Raw genomic sequence first — 25,185 nt, forward strand, 5'->3', positions numbered from 1 at the left:
TATATATGCATGACTGGGTCACTTTGCTGTGTAGCAGAAATTGCTACAACACTGTATATTGACTATCCTTTAATTAAAAAAAAAATCCAGGAGTTCCCGTCGTGGCGCAGTGGTTAACGAATCCAACTAGGAACCATGAGGTTGCGGGTTCGGTCCCTGCCCTTGCTCAGTGGGTTAACGATCCGGCGTTGCCGTGAGCTGTGGTGTAGGTTGCAGACGCGGCTCGGATCCCGCGTTGCTGTGGCTCTGGCGTAGGCCAGTGGCTACAGCTGCGATTCAACCCCTAGCCTGGGAACCTCCATATGCCGCAGGAGCGGCCCAAGAAATAGCAACAACAACAACAACAAAAGACAAAAGACAAAAAAAAAAACAAAATCCAGTGATAAACCATAATGGACAAGAATATGAAAAAGGATGTGTATATACGTATAACCGAATCACTCTGCCATACAGTGGAAATTAACACAACATCAACTACACTTCAATAAAACACATTTTTCTAAAAAGAATGAGCATTTCACCACCTTCTTCCAAAAATGTCACAGGTTAAAATATGAAGGCACCAAAACAATAAAACCCCCAAAAAAGATTCAAAGAAAATTAATTAAACAAGTGACAAGTAATAAAATGTGGAACAAAAAGAATGCAGCAGGAAAGTGAGGCTACTATAACTGATCATAAAATAGCTCTTTTTCCTTTCAGGCAAAGCAAAGCAGTGTTATACATTTCTTATTGTTTATTAAAAGAACACACACCCAGTTCTCCAAGAGAATATGCCAATTTCCTAGCTTTGAGCTGAAAAGAAAATTAATCATAATGAAAGAACATTGAACAACAACAACTAATGGTATAACTGATAATGATTTTATAAAAGCTTATATAGTTCTAGGCATGATCATGCCTTATTTCAAAGTTTAGGGCATAGTTTTAAACTGTAGTTTTGTCACGGCATTTCTACAGAGAATCAGAGTAATAAATTCCAGAAAGTGGCTAACTCCTGGTATGCCACTAAAGCCTAGGGAATCTGGCAAAATAAAGGATTCAACTGTCTCTACTACCAGAATACAGATTTTTCTCTACAGGGCTTTCGTGGAGCCATGTGTGACCACGAAACTCACAGTGAGGTCCTTCCACGCAAGAGCCAGTGCTCCTGATTGAACAGGGATTCAGAAGTTCCAAAATGTAGACAGCACCACTCGTACTTCACTAAGGAGATGAAAACTCTTAGCTTGTTGTCTGACTGAGATGCCACAAGGAGGAAAAAGGGCAAAGGTTGTGGGTCCCCCCATCAGTAGTTTTAAATTCGTTCAAATATCTGAATGAAGGTTTGATGAAACTACCAGAGTTCCACATGCAAGTGATGGGAGAAAGAAGCAAGCCTAGATCTAGGATGCAGAAGACTGTGTTAGTCTTAGTTCTCTTAACTAAGCCATGCAACGTTGGTGACTGGTCCACCATCCCAGGCTAAAAGATAAGGAAACAAGGTTGTGGCTGAAATTGATCTTGTGGGTGGGGGCACTGTGTTAGCCACCTGGTGCTACACGACAAATTATCCAAAACTCAGTAACTTAAAACAACACCATTTCATTTTATTTTATTTTGGTCTTTTGTCCTTTTAGGCCCGCACCCAGGGTATATGGAAGTTCCCAGGCTTGGGGTCTAATCAGAGCTGTTGCTGCCGGCCTACACCAGAGCCACAGCAATGCCAGATCTGAGCCACGTTTGCGACCTACACCACAGCTCACGGCAACGCCAGATACTCAACCCATTGAGCAAGGCCAGGGATCGAACTCGCAACCTCATGGTTCCTAGTCGGATTCGTTTCCACTGCGCCTCAATGGGACCTCCCTAAAACACCATTTTAATCTGATTGCTTCTATAGGTTAGGCATCTGGGCACTGCCTCCGTAGTTAACAAGGCTCTGGATCCTCACACAGGTGCAGTCCGTCATCTCAAGGTTTACATGTGGCGAGAGTCCACTTTCGCTCCCCTAGCTTCTTGTTGGCAGGATTCAGTCCCCTGGGTCTTTGTGAGTTGTTGGCTTCCACCTAACACAGTTCACAGCACGGGAGCTGACTTCACCAGAAGGGTGGTTGAGAGCAGAAGAAAGTGCTAGCATAATGAAAGTTATGGCCTTTTGTAATCTAATCTTGGAAGTGACATCCTATCACCTCTGCTGTACTATCTTATGTGTTAAGTGCAAGTAACTGAGTCCAGGCCATACACAAAGGGGAGGGGAATACACAAAGCATAAGATGTGTGTGATACACAAGAAGGGAATACCAACAGGCAGGGATCACCGGCAATCATCTCAGAAGCTGCCGGCCATAGACACAGACATGGCAGTCTGAGAGCTGAACCCAGAGGGAGTCCATGGCTGAGCTACAAGTTAGAGTCATGATTCTCAAGCAAACGTAATGGGAAGAATATTCTCAAACCAAATATTTAAAAGAAGTGAAAGCAGAATTACTTTCATCGAAGCACTGAGTAAAGCCCAGAAGATGATGGACACCCGCTCTGACTGCAGCACAGGCCCAGGGCTGGGCTCCTTCCCCGGCCCCACCCCACCCCTCCCACCCCTGGCACTTAGAAGCTTGGGAAAATGGTGGCAGCCTGGGCAATAGGTGTGCATCAACTGTCTGATGGGGAGCCCTGCCAGAAGAGGAAACCAGTAGCTGCTCTTTTTTTTTTTTTTTTTTTTTTTTTGTCTTTTTGCTATTTCTTGGGCCGCTCCCATGGCATATGGAGGTTCCCAGGCTAGGGGTCGAATCAGAGCCGTAGCCACTGGCCTATGCCAGAGCCACAGCAACACTGGATCCGAGCCACATGTGCAACCTACACCACAGCTCACAGCAACACCGGATCATTAACCCACTGAGCAAGGGCAGGGATCGAACCCGCAACCTCATGGTTCCTAGTCGGATTCGTTAACCACTACGCCACAAAGGGCACTCCAGTAGCTGCTCTAACTGAAGATGCAAACAAGCCAGAGAATCACAGGTCCTTCCCCAATCCCTGTGACAGCCAAAGAATGATGAGTTTATGATGCATGTTCAAAAGCTGAAATGCAAATCAAGCAGTTATTAAACACTGAAAATCTAGAATTACACCAAAAAGAGCTTGAAAATCACTAGCATCAGAAACCACGTAACAATGGGAGAATCAGGCCCTGTGCAGGCCAGAAGAGAAGATCTAAGAAAGCAAATGTCTTTCCAACAGGAAAGGGGAGGCAAAGAGGAAGGTAGATGAATGGAGTTTGGGCTGAAGGGGAGCATCAGGACCAGGCTAGAGAGGGGAGCGGCTGAAAACTAGATCAGAAGCTCATCTGACAATCTCAGCCCAATTGCTGGGTTAGACTTATCTGGGAGAACTTTCTAGAGCAACAAAACCACAGAAGGATGGACATGACTTTACTTGGGTAATCATATGTCATGTCCTGATTTTGCCAGGGCCATCTGGTTTAAGGTTGCATCGCTATTAACAGTCCTCTTTTCCACGCTCACAAGTGTCCCAGTTTGTTAATAAATTATCTCTAAGTTTTATTGACACTAGGCTCAAGTGACACCTACCTTTAAGGACTGGGCTTCTTAAACTTGCCTTGCCCATCATTCTTCTCCCCCTTTATTTCCTTTTGAGCTGGGCCTTTATCATGATTCATTCTCTGCTCCATGATATCCTGAATCCCTTCCACTAAAGTGTTTTACAACTTTCCATTGAGGATTGAGGTCAGAGAGCGTCGGAATCCTTGTACGGGATGTAACCTTACCTGGCAATCGATAGCAGCAGGATTTTGATCCCAGTGAAGCTTAAGTGATAACTGGGTATATATCACAAGGATTCAAGCCTTCACAGCAAGAGAAGATGGTCATCGGATGACACCCTGAAGAGAAACACTAAGAGATGTCTCTTGGCAGTGGCCTGTGGTGGCTTCTGTGGGTTGTAGGCAGGAGCAAGCTTACACTGCCACAACTGGGAAAAAGGTTTACAACTAAGCCTTAGCCTATATTCATTCTTGAAATCATTCCAGCACCCTCTCTCATGATACCAGTTCTCTCTGGTTCAATAAATAAGTTTTCCTGTGCATTTGTGAGCCAGTTGCTCTTAAATTTGGGGAATCCCAGGGAGGGAGGCTAATTCCAAGACACAGCAGGGCCAATCTAGCTTGCAGGGCTGGTAACAGCTATTGGGCAAAGTTGTTAGCTGCTCTGGGCCTCTCAGTCTGTTTCTTCATATGTAAAATGAAGGTCCTGAGTTAGGTGGTCTGTATATTCCCTTTCATATTCAGTTCTACATTTCTACGTCTGCCACAGTGCATTTGATCAAGTATTTTTGAACTATATCCTCATGCTGGAATCTGTGTGAGTGCTGGGACAAACATAAATGAGATTTGATCCTTTTCTGCAAGGAGCTCACAGTTTAATGGAGAAGATAAATAACAGAATACTGCAAAATTGGAAGTACATTTAGATCTCCAAAGAGGACACAGAAGGAGCACCTTGCTTGACCTGGGAAATCAGATAAGGCTCCCTGAAGGAGAAGGCAGCAGAACTGACTCCTTAAGAAGATAATCTGGGAGTCCCCGTTGTGGCGCCGCGGAAACAAAACGAATCTGACTAATAACCATGAGGTTGTGGATTTGATACCTGCCTCACTCAGTGGGTTAGGGATCCTGCATTGCCATGAGCTGTAGTGTAGGTCGCAGATGTGGCTCGGATCCCACATTGCTGCGGCTGTGGCATAGGATAGCAGCTGCAGCTCTGATTCAACTCCTAGCTTAGGAACCTCCATATGCCATGGGTGGGGCCCTAGAAAAGACCAAAAATAATAATAATAACCTGGGGCTGAGGGTAAGGAGGGGGATGAAAACTATTCTAGACATAGGAAGCAATCATGAGTAAAGTCTCAGAGGCATAAAGAGCACTTTAGATTGGGGAAAAACAAGCCAATTCATTAACAAGAGTGCGTAGAGTCAGGCTAGGGTGCTATGTGAAGGCCTGCATTCTAAGGAATGTAGAGGATTCTGTGTATTTAAAGGCGAGCTCTTGAAGGATCTTTAGCACAGGAGTAAGTAGCATGCTCTCATAGGGATATAAGGCAAACTAAACCAAACCTGAAATGTCTCCTCTAGAAAAGTGTCTCTTGCATATTTAACAGGAAATCAGGATGGAAATAAAATAAATATTCTAGGGTCAGTACAACCCTCAAAAATAGACAGCTGATAGAAGAATAGGGAATGACAGAGCACTCCAAAAGGCACCATCTTAAAATTTTAATTTTGCCCATTTGAAGTGAAGAAATATAAAATATGAGCATGAGCATTAGAGAAAACTTAGAGGTTTGTTCAGTCCCACACTTTCATTTTAAAGTAAAGGAAACTGAAGCCTTGAGAAGGGGAGTCATACAATCCAGGACAACACACACCATTTTTCATCATGTTTCCGTCTTTAATCCCATGAGGTTTATGATCAGAGTAAGCAAAATTTTTTTTTAAATGTTTTGCCTGGGGCATGCAGAAGTTCTCTAGCCAGGGACAGAACCCATACCACAGAAGTGACCTGAGCCTCTGCAGTGACAACACTGGATCCTTAACCTGCTGAGCCACAAAGGAACTCCCTGAGTAAGAGCACTCTTATCTATAATTGCATACAGTCAATTATTTGGAAAGATAGGGTAACGTGGGCTCTCCAAATTATACTTTCATACCTTTGACATTTTATTTGAATTTAAAAGGTATAAATGTACATTCACTCCTGGTCAAGGTGCTCCTTTGAACATATAGATGCAGATATTACTTTGTCTTCTCTCTATAACCATAATGCATCATCTTAAGTCTTATAGGTTTGATTTCTTTAAAGCAAAGCAAGAGGTTGAAGTCACCTGCACAGAAATCAAAGCATGGACTTCTTTTAAATTTCTATTAAGTTTTTTCTAATTCTTTAAAGTGATCGTACATCTAATTCGAGAGCAATTTTCTTTTCATCAAATCATGTCTATCAATGATTTTCAAGTCACTCAGCTTGTTTTTCACACAAACAATAACCCCTTTCATAAAAATCATGTTTTATTAACTTATATGATCTTAAATGACATAATATAATACAACTACGATGGCATAAACAAGGTTCAAACTAAATGCAGCCAGTTCTTGGGAATCCCACCCCTCTATTTCCAGGACCGCCAGTGGGAGGGGGACCAGAGAATGGCCTCATGCCTGGTGATGAGCAGCATCCTCAGGAAGATGCAGGGTAAATGTGTTCTAGTTCACCTGATGTTACTGTCTCTGTTTTTTAAATTCTGATTACACCATATCATTCTTCTGATATGATGCAACTCCCCTCCACCATCCAGCTGAAGAGAGAAGCTGTCTTCCCACAGAGCCTATAACTTCAAAGAAAAAGAACTCTATACCTTACAGCAGCCAGAGACTGATAAACAGAAGGGGGTTAAAACGGGGGTTTTGACTACAGAGTGCACTGCCGATTCATCTGTTTCCTATACTTTTTTGTCTTTTTTTTTTAGATGAACATCTTAGAAAAGTCATACTTTCTTCTGACAAGATTAGCGCCATTTCTGTACCTCTGCTTCATCCCGATGCAATACTGAAGGTGATGGCTCAGAAAAACATAGATTTCCTATCTGCATAAACAACATATGCCCCTGAAACGATATTTCATTCCTTTCTAAAGAAACCCCAGTCGCTTCCCTTCTAATTGGCAAACAGAAAACATGCTGGGCTTCCCCTTTGGCGGCAACAAATCCCAAAGAAGGCAACAGATGGCACATGAACTCCTCACTCAAAATCCATGTGCAACTTCGAACATCTCGGCTTAAAGGCAATATTGGAAAATGATATGTTTCCATCAATAAGGGCAACTAGATAACAGAAAACACTAGGATTAAGAGGTAAGTGCTCAGGCGAGAGACTAATAGTGGGTAATTTAGCCTGAGAAAAAAGACCAACTTTGGGGTGGAGTGTCATCACACCCCCATAAGTAAGAACTGACAATTCAGAATCTAAGCCGAAAGCAGAGGCTCACCCAACAATACACTTTTTCGTGTTAACAGTAATTTAAGTTGAAAGACTCCACATTTTTGGAAATGCTGTCAAATAGCTCTAGGGCAGAAATTGGGTTTGGTGAGGCAATGCACAACAAACGTCAGGGGAAGCAATATGTACAATACTTGATTCTACTTAAAGGAAATTGATGTGATAAACCTATTTGGCAGAGATCCAGAGGATAACATGGCCCCTGGATTAATTTAACCAACATTTTAGATGTCTCATAAATGCTAGGTTCTATGCTTACATACTAGAACCACAAAGATGGAAAATAACAGTCAACTGCTTTGAATACTCACTATTCACTACAAACTAGACTAAGGGCTTATCAGGCACTGTGTTGTTTAATTCTTCTACCAATGCTAGGGAATATGGATGGTTATAGAGACTATATACTGTATATATGTTATATACACCAATGAGAAAAATGAGACTTTTTCCAGGGTCAGAAAACTAGCAAGTAACAGAGCCTGAATCTGAACTCAAACAATGCTAAGCCAAAGAATGGTTGGATAATCTCCATTAAATATCACTACCAAGACAAGGTCTTGCACTCAAAAAGCTTGCTATTTACCAAGCAAAGGACAAGTAAGGTTTGCCTAGACAGAGAACTGAGGAAGAGAATACTAGGTAAAGACAACAGTAAATGTTTTAAAAGGACATTTCCCACCCTTCCAACCTTTTCCATGAGGACATGAATGGAGCTCCTACTGAAGCCACGTGACTCTGATATTCACTGCAGCATTGTATACAATAGCCAAGACATGGAAACAACCTCAATGTCCATCAACAGAGGAGTGGATCCAGAAGATGTGGTACACATACACAATGGAATATTACTCAGCCATTAAAAGGAATGAAATATCAGCATTTTTAGCAACATGGATGGACCTAGAACTTATCATGCTAAGTGAAGTCAGCCATACAATGAGACACCAACATCAAAGGCTTTCACTGACACGTGGAATCTGAAAAAAGGACAGACTGAACTTCTTTGCAGAACAGATGCTGACTCACAGACATTGAAAAACTTGTGGTCTCCGGAGGGGGTAGTTTGGGGGGTGGGGGATGTGCTTGGGTTATGGGATGGAAATCCTGAGAAAGTGGATTGTGATGATCATTATACAACTACAGATGTGATAAATTCATTTGAGTAATAAAAAAACAAACAAGGAATTCCCGTCGTGGCGCAGTGGTTAACAAATCCGACTAGGAACCATGAGGTTGAGGGTTCGGTCCCTGCCCTTGCTCAGTGGGTTAAGGATCCGGTGTTGCCGTGAGCTGTGGTGTAGGTTGCAGATGCAGCTCGGATCCTGAGTTGCTGTGGCTCTGGTGTAGGCCAGTGGCTACGGCTCTGATTCGACCCCTAGCCTGGGAACCTCCATATGCCGCGGGAGCAGCCCAAGAAATAGCAAAAAGACAAAAAAAAAAAAAACAAAAAAGCCATGTGAACAACAAAAAAAATCAAAAAACTCAATGCAAAGTGAGTACTTTAAAAAAAAAAACAAATGATTCGATTTCTGAGCACCTAACTACATAGACTTCTTCCCATCAGCTCCTTTGGGATGCAGGAAGCACCACCTTAGAAGTTGCACCACATTTTTCTTCCAGAATTTCTTACTAGGGAAAGTTCCATTTGGGAAGCAACAAGTTAGGACAGAAAAATCAAACAGCTAATAGGGGGCAAGTGACTAAAGACACATGCTTGAGATCCAGCCATGCCATTTACAAGCTTTATAATGTTGGAGAAGGTCACGTGGTTCCCACGAACGGGGAGGTTACCTTACCTGTAAAATGAGATGTGCATTCTTTCCACACATGGATTATGAATCTGCTAAAAGGCCCTAAAGCCATAGCAGTAATTAAGACACCAACCTCTAAAAAAAAAAAATCAATCAATAACAGGGTCTACCCCAGAGGGTTGTAATGAGGACTAAAGAGGTCAAGGGAGGGTCGCCTAGGCATTCACAGATACTGGATATTTCCTGAACCAGGGGACACAACACAATAAAGACACAAGGAAAAGGTCTCCACACGGATGATGCTCACACTGCAGTCTGCAAATAAATGAACACGAGATTATTCGAGGGATGATAAATAACAAGAGAATGTAACTAAAAACTAAAACTGGGTAAAGTGGCTTAGGGGGTTTGGGATGGAAATGCTATAAAATTGGGTTGTGATGATCACTGTACAACTATAAAGGTAATAAATTCACTAATATAAAAAAAGAACAAGAACTTAGCCCAAAGTAATATTTTCAATAAACCATTCAATATTACCAAAAAAAAAAAAAAAAGTGGCTTGGGGATGGGGCTGCTTTAAATAGATTGGTCAAGAAAAATCTCTGAAGAAGTGCCATCTGAGCTGAGACCCTTAGGGATGGACAGGACCTGACCATGGAAAGATCAGAAGCTTCCAGTCTAGGCAAATCAAGCAATGAGTGCAAGGTCGCCATGGCAAAAAGCAGACTCCCGGAAACAGAAATAAAGCCATTAGGGCTGGAATATAACGAAAAGGAGGAGAGAGGCAGGGAAAGGGGTAAGAGAGGGAGGCCTGAGACTTAGCATACACAGCCCTGAGGCAGCAGAGAGCAGGTTCTGCATCACACCCCACGGTAATGGGGCGTCAGTGGAGGGCTTTGAGCCAGCCTGAGGCATGACTGATTACTCTCTTCAGAAGTCACTCTGGCTGCGAGAGGAATGGGAGGGGATGAGCAGCCAAATATACAAGCCATGGTATAATCCAGGAAAGAAAAAGGGGTGTCTTAGGCAGGGTAATAACAATGAAGACGGAGAGATTTATTCAGATTCTGTCCATGTTTCGTAGAGAAAGCTAAGAAAATTGCTGATGATTTATCAGGGGTAGGCGAGGGGAAAAAATCTAACACTATCTGGCTTGGAACTTTGGTCATTGGTTGGGTTATGGTGTCACTGAAATAAGAACAGAGTTCTGCTTTTGCCATTTGAAATCCAAGAAACTTTTTTTTTTTTTTTTTTTTTTTTTGTCTTTTTAGGGCTGCACCCACGGTATATGGAAGTTCCCAGGCTAGGGGTCGAATCAGAGCTGTAGCTGCTGACCTACGCCACAGCCACAGCAACATGGGATCCGAGTCATGTCTGTGACCTACACCACAGCTCACAGCAATGCCGGGTCCTTAATCCACTAAGGAAGGCCAGGGATTGAACCTGCATCCTCAGGTATCCTTGTTAGTTTCCTTTCCACCGAGCCATGATGGGAACTTCAAGAAACTTCTTAAACATCTTAAAGATATTTAAGTGAAATATGCTGAGCTCAGGAGAAAGGGGCAGCTGATGATACAAATTCAGGAGCTTTATACACATAGAAAGAAATATAACTACCTTTGTAGATAATTTTCATGACAAAAAGAAAAAATGAGAATAAATGTAGAGAAATGGAAGGCAGACTGTCAATTTCAGTGCAGCTCTTAGATGATAAAGTCATAGATATCCTAGTCATACACTATTATTGTAATTGCTCTCTTATTTAATGCTTTTGTGTGTTTTTACTTATTTACAATTCCCTTATTTCTAGAAACATGAATTTAAGGCCACTTGGACAAAAATGCATCACGTGCTAAGAAGGCCAGCATGTTACAACAGCGTTTTGTCTGTTTTATATTTCACCCATAAAACAAAGTAGTAATTAGCCACTGACAACTGGTTACACATTTGTGGTTTGATGTTAAGCTTAGTCATATAATTACTGAGGAATTCATCGATTTAAATCAAATTAGTCAACTTCATCCTAAAACTTAACTTTGCGAGTGAAACAACCTGACATAATAATAAAGAAAGCGCTATTACTTTCTGATGCTACCAACACTATACTTTTCAAACTGAGGTATGAACAGCCCAGGGGCGAGGTAGTGAAGAGTTCCACAGATTCCAGAAGGCATAGGATAAACATCTTTTAGAAGCTTTGTTTTTCCTCGACAACTTGGGCAAGAAAAAAAAAAAAAATTTTTTTTTCTTCTTTTAAAACAAACGCAGACATATTACTGACTGGAAAGTCAACTTTGCATTTTGCTTCCAAAATCTACAGAACTGGTAGCAAGCAATTTTTGCCCTATGCTCCCTGGGGGCTCAGTTCTCTGCACTTTGCTGCTAAGGGGACCAAGAAATATTTGAGGAGCACTGGCTTCGTTTTCCCCTGGGCCCTTTGGGGGGTACTTGTCTCTCAACATTGCAGAAGGGAAATTCATTCAGATTTCACCATACCAGACCTGAAGAAGGAAGTTGTATAAGTTGGAAAATTCCAAGTCAATGCATTCATTGGAAACAGCTCAGGACTCTAAGCTTATCTCACAAGTGTGACTTTATTGTCATCAGAAGAGATAAAGGGGAAAGAGAGAAAACAGGCTCTGAGTTCTAACCTGTTCCTAAAGCCCGCCCTCGCCCTTGATGATATGCAAGCTTGCCCCTTATTATTATTCAGTAGCAGCCATTCACCTTGAAAGGCAAGGAAGACCAGGCATTTATGGAGAAAAGAAATCCAGACACACTTCAAATGCATCATTTTTGGGTGGCTCCCAGGCTCAGCTGTGCTGCTTCTCTTGGCCTTTCCTTGCTCTGGGATTCATCCGCTCTTTACACACCAGAGTGAGGAAACAAACAGCAGCCGTGAGAGAGGAGCGAGTGGCAGAAGAAAGGATTAGCTTGGCTTTCTTCCATGTATTTGAAGGATGAGCCCTCAGAATTTGTTGCCTTTTTTCTACGCTGGGCTTCAGCAGGACTGGAGGGAATGGAAATGTGCCTGAATTTCATTTCTTTTAAGCAGAGTGCTACAAAGGCTATCTCCTAGCCTAACTCCATGGACTCCAATACAAACAGCGATGTCTTGGCCAGAAATCAGAGTGAAAAAGGCTACAGAGGACAGATGTTATCAAATAAGACAAAAAAACATTTAAGGACTTTTAAATAACAGTTTCCCGTTCCCAAGTCACATTCTGTGCGTTTTTCTCAGTGCATGCTGCATGGCTGAAGTCTTATTTCCTGCAAAACACTGGCTCTATGAGATCACTCTTTTTGAAAGTATTATTTTTCTTGCTTCAGAGCTCAGGTGCATAGACTTGGACTAATCACAATAAATACTGTCATTGGGCAAAGCATGGTCTTATTCTATTTTTACTTATTTATTACTTAGAAATGGATATATAAATATATATTTATATAGGGAGAGTTTTATCACATATATATTCTTAAATAATATATTGCTTAGTTTTGTTTGTAAACGTTATAAGAATGCCACACTAACCATTATCTCCTGGAATTAGTGCTTTTACTCATCATTACAGTTCCACCACCATTCACTTAAACTGCTGCATGTTGTATAGTTCATTCATTTTTACTGCTATGTAATATCTTGTAAATAAATTGTAATTTATTTTGTCATTGCTTTCTCAACAGTTATTAGGTTGTTTCCAGGTTTCATGATTATTACCGGAGCTACTATAAACATTCTCAGAATAGATACTTTTTGAAGGACCATGAGTTGAAGTTCTTTAGAACTAAGTGAATCTAAGTCATCAGGCTTCTCTTTATTTCATCCCATCTTTGAATTCCCTACGAGGGGACACTGAACCAGAAAGCAAAGGATCTTCCCCAGCACCTTCATACTCTTCCCAAAGAAAAGCATTCAGAGAGTAACTAGCATGTAAGGTCATGTTCCATACCTACTACGCACAGACAAAAGGAAAATCCTGTCTGCTTTATAATTCAACTTATTGAAGAAAAAAAAAAAAAAGAGGAAGTGGCATCCCCAAGACATGCCCCAATAATATGTATCATTGAAAGCCCACCCCCCATAAGGTTACAGGAAAATTCAAAATGGATTACTGCAAATCAGCAACTTGATGAAATGTCAGTTCCTACTTAGTTTAGGGACAAATCGGATGATCTTATTTCATAGTTTTACACAAATGATACACAAACAAAAGACTTAAATATACTACACTCATCTGTATTGTTCAGGGGCAAATGCTTCACTGACTATATTTCTTCTCTTTAATTTTTTTTTTTTTTAATCTGCTCTTGGGTCACATTGGGTTGGGGGATGTCCATCAAGTCAGAGTGGCAGTATTAGGGGTAGGAGGGCAGTAGCAACAGTGGAAGTAGTGACAGCACCAGCTAACATCTCACGGGTGTGTCCTACTTCCCAGGTATTGTTCGAAGCAGTTAACATGCACTTACTAATGCAATAAACAAGCCAGGCTCAAGAAGCATCACCTTTCTTGCATTTGCAGAGGAGGACACTAAGGCAGGTCGAGTGAAATGCATTCCCCATAGTTGCGCAGATGGTAGATTACAGAGGCCGGAAATCTGACTCCAAAACATATGCTTCCAGCTACTCTATCCAGATACCACACAAGCAGTGTCATTTAGTACCCTCTGCAGGCTCCAGCCCACATGCTAGACTAGACCATTCCTGTGCCCATGGACAGGTCACACACCTCCTGGAGGCCTCAAGTTTTCTCATCTGAAAAGCATTGACATGCTCTATAGGATCTCTTAAGATCCTTTCAAGCTGTGTTATTCTATGCATTTAATTCCCTGGTCTAGCTCATCTCTGATCATCAGTTCTGTCATTTGGACCTAACAAATTAAGCTTTTCCTATTAGGAGTCATGTCAAAAAAAAGATTGTGTAATTGAACGTTGCCTTAGTCCACTGGGGCTGCTATAACAAGACAGGACAGACTGGCTATCACAGACCATCACACTGGGCATCAGATTTTCAACATCTGATACTGGGGAGAACACAAACATTCAGGCCATAGCAAATGTCTGCAAGCATGCTGCACTATATCATCACTCCCAACAGCCAACAAAATCGCCAAGAGACGCCTATTACAAAGGACAATGCACAGTTGAGAACTCCCAGAAAGAGGAGACAGGGTGAAAACTTAAATTGGATAGCCCTTCCTTAACGACAGAGTTGTAGTTTAAGCACTGTAGCTTCCAATAAGACCAAGAAATGAGCCCCATGGTTGCAATATGTGTCTACAGAGTATCTTTTTAACCCGTTGGTAGGTCCTGGAAGCCACGGGAATCCTGTATGTAGCACCGTCGGTATTTAGAACTCAGTTCCACAGGCGTATTTACACACAGTAGCTCCTGAAAGCTCCCAGCAGTGGAATCCCAAAGCTGCAAACAGTATTTATGTGCAGGGCTGCTAATCCCTGGTCCCAGCTCTGCTCAAGTCTGTAGAAACACTTCCTCTCTGTAGACAAGTCCTTGTAAATCTCTCCTTGTCGAAGGATTTAGTTCGCTGATTGTCAGCCATAAGCTACTTCATAAAACAACTCACAGAGGAATAGAACCTTCTGCTCTGCCTTTGGCGGGGAGCATGTTACACTAGATAACCTTTTAATGACTGTATTCCATTTTAACTTGGCTCCAGAGAGGGAAACCAAAAAGAAAGAAAAGAGCCTTCCTTAATGCTATGCTTTTTTTCATACTGCATCTACTGAAGCAAATTAGAAAAGATGGATAGAGGCTGCTTCTGCCTCTGGAATCCCAGGGCCTTGGAACGAAAGAATGGGCCAGTTGCTCATGGAAATGGTGACGTTTCAGGGCTAAAGGACCCATAGAAATATGCAAAGACCAAGTTTCTAAACTGAAAGTGATACAAAATCCACATGATGCTATTTTTAACACCCGTACCTGGCTGAAATGCGACTTTTTAATTCTCTGTCACACTTTGCCATGATTACCTTCATTTTAATAAACTACCATTAATATACAGGACAAGCAATATCGGTTTAGGGCAGCACCGAAGTATACCCCTGAGCCAATTTTTTAAAAGATGTATGGAGATTTGATGACTATGTTACACTGAATTAAGAGATTTGGGGGGGGGGGATATTCTAAGGAAAACCCTGAGACTGAATTCTACACGGAAGGGCTAAGATATTTCACACTGATGTTGGTTAGAAGACAGAGTTTCTATGAGAGTCAAATCAGAGTTCTGAGAATTCCTGCAAAAAAAAAAAAAAAAAATCTCCAAGACAGCGTCTTGAGGTTCTGTGACATTAAATAGTTGCCACATTTATAATGCCAAAAATTCAAAATTCTAAATGCAAATTACCTTGCATGAGGGATACCTGCATGACACCTAGAAATGCTTGATTCTGACTATGATGTGCAAATCTATGTTTAATGTGTACCAAATTTATAGGCAGCAGAAGCCTTCATCACTGACCTCCACTTGACTTGCCTGGTATTAACCAGACCTTTCTCTTTCTCCATAAAACAGAGGGCAGATGACCGCATCGTCCTCTAACTGAAGGCCAGTGGGCTTCTCTCTGGGACAATGCTTACTGCCCCCACCATTACAGATGGACACGTACCAGAGGTCAGCTGTGTTCATCTCCAAGCCAATTTCTTTTATTTCTAAGAATTCTTTTTTTTTTTAATTTCAGCTTCATTGAGGTATAACTGACATATAAAATGATAAGATATTTGAAGTATATGTCATGGTAATTTGAGAAACATGTACGTCTCCAAACCAATTTACAGTAGTTTGCATCTGTTAGCATCACTGTGTAATTTAATTAAGGCCAGTATAAATTGATGACATGAATTAAACAAGAAAGAGAGCTGTTCCTGTAAAAAATAAGTTGAATGTCTGGAAAGACTTGATAAAGTGGAGTCACCAAAAAATGGATAAGTCAAGATGTAGTATATTAGGAAACAGTCTCCCGGCCCCCCATGAACACCCCTTCTCCTATGCATATGCCACCAAGAAAATAATTGAGGGAAGAATCAACTAGGTCCCTGCACTCAATTTACTTCTCAAGAATCTTGAGCAGGGGTCAGCAAACTTTTTCTCTGAAGGATCAGATAGTAAACAGTTTGGGCTTGGCAGGCCATAGGGTCTTCATTACAACTATTAAACTCTGTCACCATGGCATGAAAGCAGCAATACAGAATACCTGAATAACTGAGCATGACTGGAGGAGGTGGCCCTAGGCAGCCAGACCCCTCTCCCATGGGCTCCGCTGTAGCTCCTCTCTGAAATACCTTGATAAGAGTATGTGATGCCCATGTCCTCAGCTGTTTCACAGACGTGGAAAACCTCCACCAAGTGGAAGATGTTAACTACTTATGCGTCATGAGCATGCAGCCCCCAGGTCCCTGGAGCCTAAGGATCGACTGTGTTCACCCCTGTGACACCACCCTGTTATCTCAGCATCAACCAATCACAGAATTGTGCAGAGAGCTGATCACATAACCCTGGGACTGCTCTTCCTCACCTTGCCTTTAAAAAATGCTTTGCTGGAAGTTCCTGTTGCGGCTCAGTGGGTTAACCCAACATAGTATTCCTGAGGACGCGGGTTCGATCTCTGGCCTCACTCAGTGGGTGACGGATCGGGTGTTGTCACCCTAGAAAGGAAAAACAAATGCTTTGCTGAAACCGAAGGAGAGCATGGGCGTTTTGAACACTAGCCCCTCTGGGCTCCTTGTGAGGCACTCTGCAGGAAACACTGCACTCTGCCAACGTCGGTAGGTTGGCTTTCCTGCACAGGTGAGCAGACCCAAGTTTGCCTCAGTAACAAACACTAAATAATTCAGCAGGACCAATAAAAGCTGATTTAGGAACACTAAAACTTGCATTCCGTGATATTTTTACATGTTTGAAAATATTATTCTTCCTTTAATTTTCTTCAACCATTTAAAAAATGTAAAATCCATTCTGAGCTCAGAGCCCTATGAAAACAGATGGCAAGGCAGATTTAGCTCAGGCCATAGTTTGCCAGCCCCTGATCGTGAGTCCTCCCTCCGTTTAAGAGAAGCAAAAACAAATCATAGAAGATGCATTTGTGTATGTGTGTATATGTGTGTGTATATACACACACACAAATTTATATATATGTATATATAATTTACATAAGAAAGAAGACATAGAATTTCATTCCACCAACCCTATTCAAAGAAAATGTCCTGACTCTACCACCAAATATTGGTGGACAATTGTACCCAGGAAGCTAATATAGAATGGTTAAGGTACATGTGTACCACTCCTAAGATTTTCTGTTTTCTCCCCATTTATAATTAATTATTTGTATAAATATCTGTTTAAGGTCAGGCAGGCAGGGGCCATGTCCATCAGTTTCACTACTGGCCCCTCAAGCACGGCCAAGCATCCTCATGGTAGCTGTGAGATAAGGATTTCACCAGATAAACATGTATCAAGCAGTTAATCAGAAACTCCATGCAAGACCCTCACCCTCTTTCTATGGATATAATTATAAAGGAGACAGGCAGGGTCCTTGTTTTCATGGACTCACATCTGGCTGGAAGAAGTAGACAATATACAATTAAACATTTCTTCAAGAAGTAAATGTTCAATAACTATACTAGACAATAGTCTAAAAATCAATAGTTCACTATGAGACAGGCTCTCCCAAAAATATCCACCAGTTACTTAATAGAAACACTCTTTTCAGAGTTCCCATTGTGGCGCAGTGGTTAACGAATCCGACCAGGAACCATGAGGTTGCGGGTTCCATCCCTGGCCTTGCTCAGTGAGTTAAGGATCTGGCTTTGCCGTGAGCTGTGGTGTAGGTCGCAGACATGGCTCAGATCCTGCGTTGCTGTGGCTCTGGCATAGGCTGGTGTCTACAGCTCTGATTCGACCCCTAGCCTGGGAACCTCCATATGCCGTGGGAAGCGGCCCTAGAAGAGGCAAAAAGACAAAAAAAAAAAAAAAAAAGAAAGAAAGAAAGACTTTTCTCTGCTTATCATAGCATCTTGATATACCCTAAACATCCAAGCATGCAGCCATCCTCCTTTTTCTGCTGGAGCCAGTCAATGCCCCCAAAGGGAAAGAAATTACTATACGACCGCTTCAGAGAAGAAAGGAGGAAACACCCAGATGGCCCAGGCTCTAGGAGACGCTGATAATGCTCCCCCGACACACACCAGGTGTCCACCCCCTAATCCCCCAGAACCTGTGTATGTGCCACCTTACATGGCGAAAGAGACTCTGCAGATGCGATTATGGTTAAAGACCTAGAAACAGGGATAGTGTCCGGATTACCCAGGCGGGCTTTCAAACAGGAGCACTTTCTTCAGCTGAAGTCAGAGACCCACTACAAAGGAAAAGGCAGGCGAGATGTGAAGGATGAGAAGGACTCAACCTGATGCTGGTGGTTTGAAGGTGGAGGGGGTATGAGCGCAGGCACATGGGCAGCCGCTGAAGCTGGGAATGGACTTTGGCTGATAGCCAAGGAGGACGGAAGAAGCTCAGCCCTGCCACAGACGGGGGCAGAATTCTGCAACCACCCGAAGGAGCAAGGAAACGGATCATCTCCTAGCACCTCCAGCAAGGAAGCAGCCCTGCCGACACCTTGATTCTAGCCTTTCGAGTCTCTGAACAGGGACGCGGTCAAGTCTGCCAGAGATAAGGAGCGATTTCCAATGCCTTTGAACATCTCTGCCCCTTCTGTGGAGAAAGGTATTTATGCCAAGAACATCTGAGTCCGCAGTGCCAGGTAATTCATTTAGCAATCTCTCTAATGATAGTATTTTTGAAAGAAACTTGTAATGCTGATTACCACCTAATTACTTCAAACAGGCTGTAATCATGGGCAATACTTCTAGAACGTGGGGTACAATTAAAGTTACAAAGTCACTTGGATTACGTGAGCAAAGCGACTGCAATGATAAATATCGTCTTGCTGAATCAAGATTCTCACTGAGACTAATAATGGATTAATCTGTATGCAAATCACATAGCCCAATTACAACTTGTGTTTGACAGTCTGTCTGCTTTCGGGGAGGTGCGGGGGAGGGGAGAACAAGCCTACTCTTCTGACGGTAAAAATTCTGTCGGTCTTCGGGCATCTGAAGACCCACTCCCTCTCACTGCCTGTGCTTCTGATGATGATTTGTCCTGTCCGTGACTCTCCATCTGTTCTTGAGCCTGCTTGTTTGATTTACTATTATGTCAAGAAGAGACCCCAAAAGAAGAGTCACTTTAACCAGCAGCGGAAATAGAGGGGTTTTGTTTACTTCTCACCTGAGGATACTTTGTGAGGGGGCCTGTGTCCCTATCAGACCTCTTGTTTTTGCTTTTTGTTTTTACCATCAGAGATTCAGGGAGAATAACACACCCATTACTCAGTGTCAAGAGTCTGTAGGAACTGGGGGAGCAGAGAGAAACAGCAAGCTAGATTTGGTAGGTGGAAAATAAGATATGCAGGATGCTACGTGTGTCAGAACCAAAAAGGAGATGAAAAAAGCCAAGGAGTGCTACTTTGAGTCATGCAACAGGACTGAAGGCATCTGTGCAGCGTCAGGATGCAGGTTCGATCCCAGGCCCAGCACAGTGGGTTAAAGGATCCAACTGTGGCTCAGATCTGATTCCTGGCCTCGGAACTCTATATGGCACAGGTCAGCCAAAAAAAAAAAAAGAAAGAAAATTCTGGAGGAAACACAAAAAGCCACCTTAAGGAAAAGGCCAGTTTGTTTGCCAGTCTCTATGTTCCTTGGTGGGTGTTTGCAGGGAGAGGGAACTACCTTGGTGGATGCTGTGACCCTATAAAGGAAAGGCTCAAAGCCTGGTCCAAAAGAGGGAGGTTGAGCTAAATCGATGCTGAACTACCCTACAAAACAACAGCACAGCCTGTTCTTGCTGCCTAGACTACTGGCCAGTGGCATGCTGGCACTGGCTCTTAAAGGCTCTTAAAGCCAACTGTTAGCCACTCTTCCCAACTCTATTCAGTGCCATCACATTAGTAGTTTGAAATCGGCCGTGGAGGGATATTTACATCATGGAAATCTCCAACCCCTAGAAGAGCCAGTGGTCAGACATTAAGCAGAACTTCCTCCTTATCCCAGAAGTCTTCCTTGGGCCCTGTCCCTGTCTTATTAAGTGTCATCTCAGAAAACCTTCCCTAAGTACCTGATAGTAAATAGCACAGACACCACCCTTCTCTGTTCTCATGGTTCTCAAAACCAGCTGCAAACTAGAAACACCCAGGGCACTTTAAAACCTAGTAAAGGTTCACTGTAGGCCAATCGGATCAGAAACTCTGTGGGCAGTATTACCAGGGGGGCTTCTTTAGGGCCCCTCAGAGGATTCTCAAGTAAAGCCAGGCTGAGAACCATCATTCCATGCCCTTATCCAGCTTGTTCCTCGGAAGGATTACAGCTACTTGCAATGACATCTTGGCGTCTTGCTTTCCCACTAGCAGAATGTAGGTCGCGTGGGGGCAGGAATATTGTCTGATTGTTCAACACTAAATCTCTTGAACCTAGAATCATGCCTGACACATAGGAGTCAGCAGATAAGTACTTGAGGAAGGAAGAAAGAAAGAGGGAAGGGAAAGGAGAAAAGGAAAGCAATAGTTTGTAAGGTTAGCATCTCCGGGAGGGTATTCAGTTGCTAACTGGAAATTAGAGGAAGGGAGATTCTGACCTGAAAGAGAAACTGGCCTTACAACATATGGTCAGGCGGGAGGACCTGCGGGAAACATGACCAGTCAGGGACATGCCACCAAAAGAGAAAAAAGCTAATGATCAGTGTATGAAGTGATAGCTGAAAATCAATTTTAAGATCTCTTGCTCTGCTACTGCTCAAACCAGCTTTGTGTTACGGCTCTTCGGGGACCAAAGAGACTGGCTCTGCCTGTGCTTAGGATAAAGCAGTGCAGGGAGACACGGAGGTGCCAGATTGTTCAACTCTAAAGGATGCCGTTGACATCAGAGTTGAGGTGAAAAACGCCCCCTGGAGTTGTGCAGTGCTCAGACTGCATGGGTGTACCAGCAACCTGAGAAGAAGAGAGCAGCCTGAAGGATGAATAGTGGGGTGGGGAGTGAGCAGAGAGGGGCTCAGGGGAAGAGTCCAAAGTAAGAGGCTATAAATAGCAAGGATAGATGAGCGTGTCTCCCAGCGATCCTCAGAAACACTTGAGAAGGACCTAGACTTCTTGTAGTGACATGAAATGGGTCATGTCTACCTTTTACTTAGAAGGTAAGAGGAAGGGTGTCTCCATCAAGATGACAGCCTTGAATTACACCTGCCTGATGGGATCAAAGCCGGGCAAGCACACAAGCACATAAGGAGTAAGGCTGCACAGAGGTGTGACTGCAGCACAATTCATGTGAAGAAAGAAGGTGCCCAAGTGACCAGAGTTTAGTTTAGAAGAGTGAGATTTTTTTTTTTTAATTCCTTCTGTAATTATTTTTTCAACTTTTTTTAAAAATTGGTTTTATTGAAGTATAGCTGATTCACAGTGTTGTGTTAATTTCAACTGTAGGGCAAAGTGATTCAGTGATAAATAAATACATTCTATTTCATAGTCTTTTTTTTTTTTTTTTTTTTTTTTTTTTTTTTTGCTTTTCAGGACTGCACATGGCATATGGAAGTTCCTGGGCTAGGGGTCGAATCAGAGCTGATCTGCCTGCCTACACCACAGCCACAGCAACATGGGATCCGAGCCGCATCTGCGACCTACACCACAGCTCAAGGCAACACTGGATACTTAACCCACTGAGCAAGGCCAGGGATCAAACCCGCATCCTCATGAATACTAGTCAGGTTCGTTACCGCTGAGCCACAACGGGAATTCCCATATTCTTTTCCATTATGGTTTATCACATGATATTGAATACAGCTCCCTCTGCTATACCCAGGACCTTGTTTCTCCATTCTATATAAAATAGTTTGCATTTGCCAATCCCAAACTCACAATCCACCCCTGCCCTGACCCCCACCCCTTGGCAACCACACATCTGCACAGAAGACTGAGATCTTAAAGGACTAGAAGGAGGCCAGCTGGAAGCAAATGGAGAAAAAAAATGAAATTTTAAATTGAGTCACCACCTAGCAAAAAGAAAGGGCTCCGTTGCTATACCAGGAAGAAAAATGCCAAGTATTATATTGGTTTTTGTTGTTGTTGCCATTGTGGTTTCGGTCACACCCTGGCATGGGGAAGCTGCTGGGCCATGGATGAAACTCCAACCACGGTAATGACCTGGGCTGCTGCAGTGACAACACCAGATCCATAAAGGATCCACATTTATTTGGTAGTTGTGAGACATAAAGTGAAGCTCACTTTGAATGGGAGATGCCCACTGGGACTACACATGCTTGGCCACTAGGGGGAGGCAAAGGAAGCAGGAAACTCAAGGGACACTGGCTGCCTGTAGACCCAATAGTAGGAAATGAGAACAAGCCTGCCACAGCCTCAGGGAGCAAGAAAAAAACACTGACAACAAATAAAGCCAAAGGGTGGGATCTTGGATTTCCTGAGCCAGATTTTGTTACTTTGCACCTGCCTCCTTAACAAAACCTTATGTGAGCCCTTTCCCCAGACAACCCTTGAAGGAAGAGCAATTTTATTGCACACTTGAAATGACCATCCCGTAAACAGCTAGTGGCTCGAAGGTGCCTGCCACTGTTGGAAGCAGTGGGCTGGTCCCGACACATGCCTGAGAAAGCTCAGTAGCCTGAAGTGATATGGGTAGCTGACTGGATGGCTGGCATGAGCAGATGGGACCACACGCGAAAGAACACCAAACTGAGGGTGCCCTGGCTCTATTCACCAGGGCTGCCTAAAAGCCTAGAGGGACCCCTACAGAAAGAGGGATATAAATGCTCTATTTCCAGAGACTGCAGAAGGACCAGTGGGGTAGAAAATGCATGCTTCTCAGTCAAAACACAAAACAAAACAAAACTACAGAGCAAGGTCCCCAGGATGAGGACCTCTGAAATAAATGTCACTGTCACCCTAAAGAGAAAGGCTCAGCTTTAACCAGTCACCACTCCCAACAAGTGAGAAACCAGCCTCAAACGGACGAGTCTGAGTAAGAGCTTCCCTATCCTCTCCTCTCTCACCACTGAACTTGGAAGAGTTAGCAACTAGCTAGCAAGCTGGCGAGAAAGGAGTGGCAGGTAGAAAAAGAGAAAAGAAGCCAACCAGCCCCCTGGATCCCTGCCAACTGCCAGCCCTGGCCAGCCCCCCAGTGAAGAGAGAACCTGACATAAAGATGTCATCAGTTCATCTTAGAGCTGACTTTCTCGTGTTTGAGACTTGTTCACAACGTAAACAATGTGAGAACTTTCTACCACCTAAGGGGAATAAAAGTCATAGGCAGAAGGAGGCAGGGGCAGGGGGTTCCCCCCCTAAATAAATTTCAAAGGGACTAAGGAAGACCAAAAAAAATCATAAAAAATAAAATTGTAGTTGTGTTAGATGATCATTTGTCTTGTTCAAAGAAGCCATTACATAAAATCTGGAAAAGCCTATGGCTGCCTTCCAAGCCCCCATGATTTTTTTCTGCAAAACAAGAAAAGGAATGAAATACATTTAAGAAATGATACTTTCCCTACTGACAACAAGGCCTGTGGTTTGGAAAAGAGATTATAACTACATCTTAGTGCAAAGCGACAAGGCTAGAAGTGATCCAAACGTGATTTGGGAAAGCCAAATATTTAGAATCCTTGGCTAGCACTGCTAGCACTCCAGAATCAGAGATGACAATCCAGAACGTACTTGCCAAAGAAGAATGTGGCTCTTCAGCAGCACTAAGATTTATGTGCAAGAAAGAAGTAGTCAAATGTAAAGTGAAAGAGAATTTCCTGGCAGGTCTCACACACACACACACACATACACAAATCCTCGAGAGCTGGAGGATTTGGCATAAGTATATACACAATAAGAACATTCTCCAGGTGGATTAGGAAGAAATGTTCAAATATGATTAAAACCAGTGATCAAAACAGGAATAGGAAGGCCTCCCCCTCTTTCAAGAGGTAGAGAACAGCAGGGCATGTTTTTTCAAAATGATACAGAGAAAGCTCTCAAGGAAGACTAAAGCCAGAGGCTTCAAAGAGAAAACTCCATCTCCCCTGCTGCCACATACTTATTGAAGTGAAGAGCTAGAAGATCCCAAAATGGCAAAATTGGAGCTGGAATAGTGAAAATCAAAGAGCAAGTGAGACATCTGTATAAACAGAGTGATAACAGAAGAAGGAAGACTCGGGAAGCAAAAGACACCACCTACAAGGTCTTAAAATCAGCAGGACTGAAGGGAGAGAGGGTGGATGGGGAGTTGGTGAGGAGAAAAGGCACACATGGGGCTGGCACTCAAAAAGACCTATAGGCAAGTGTTGAAGACAAGAAAAGGTAACCCACAAGGGACCCAGGGGACACAAAGATAAACGAGGCATCTTCTTGCCGTCAAGATGCTTTCAATCTGGATGTGAAGATCTAGATACAATTCCCTTTAGTAAACGTTGTGACCTGAGAGTTAACCCAGGAACATAGCATGAGAAAACATGAAGTTAAAAAGTAGCCTTTGAAATGAACCTTAAGATATCTGTGGTTTGGGCTGGTACAGAATTTAGCTAGGAACCCTTGGGAGAGAGGTGTTCTGGAAACAGGGAGCCACACAGACAAGACAGAAAATTCCAAGAGGGTTCTAAGAGATCTCATGCAGCTTGAGCTATTTCCAAACACAAAAGAATAAACTAATAATTAACAAATAGATGATAAATTAAATAGAGTAACCTCATTATTCAACATAAGCAGAGTTCCTAAGTGGACTAATTACTAAAATCTAACAGTGCACTGAAATCATCTACCAAGATCATAAAAATCACAAATTCCTGAAGTCCATCCAGGAAGATTCTGATTCAATAATTTTAGGGTAAATGCTAATGCAGTTCAGCTAATAAGCCTGAGTGGGCAGACACTATGGAAGATTTTTAGGGAAGCTGAGTAAATTTTCACCACACTTCCTTTTTTATTAACATATAGTTGATTTACAATGGTGTGCCTATTTCTGCTTTACAGCAAAGTGACCCAGTCATACATATCCATACATTCTTTTTATTATATTATCTTCCATCATGGTCTATCCCAAGAGACTGGATAGAGTTCCCTGTGCTATACAGCAGGACCTCATTGCTTATCCATTCATTCTAAATGTAATAGTTTGCATCTATTCACCCCAAACTCCCAGTCCATCCCACTCCCTCCTCCCTCCTCCTTGGCAAACACAAGTCTGTTCTCTATGTCTGTGAATGTTTCTATTTTGTAGATAAGCTCATTTGTGCCATATTTATATTCCACATAGAAGTGATATCATCTGGT

The 25,185-nt window shown here is 42.7% G+C and overlaps 1 protein-coding gene across 2 annotated transcripts in view; it reads right to left on the reverse strand.

Moving 5' to 3' along the window:
* LOC110259278 (uncharacterized) overlaps positions 1–25,185 on the reverse strand; it is a 312,263-nt gene that overhangs the window by 195,364 nt on the left and 91,714 nt on the right. For both annotated transcript variants that reach the window (XR_014837071.1, XM_085011443.1), the window contains one exon: positions 16,336–16,465. The gene's annotated coding sequence lies outside the window, so the exon portion shown is untranslated. The remainder of the gene's footprint in view (positions 1–16,335; positions 16,466–25,185) is intronic.

This window comes from Sus scrofa, chromosome 2 (genome assembly GCF_054392235.1).
Source record: "Sus scrofa isolate SSC_HxYL_T2T_F1_AM1 chromosome 2, Sscrofa_HxYL_maternal_Yorkshire_Landrace_v2.0, whole genome shotgun sequence".
Classification (NCBI taxonomy): Eukaryota; Metazoa; Chordata; class Mammalia; order Artiodactyla; family Suidae; genus Sus; species Sus scrofa.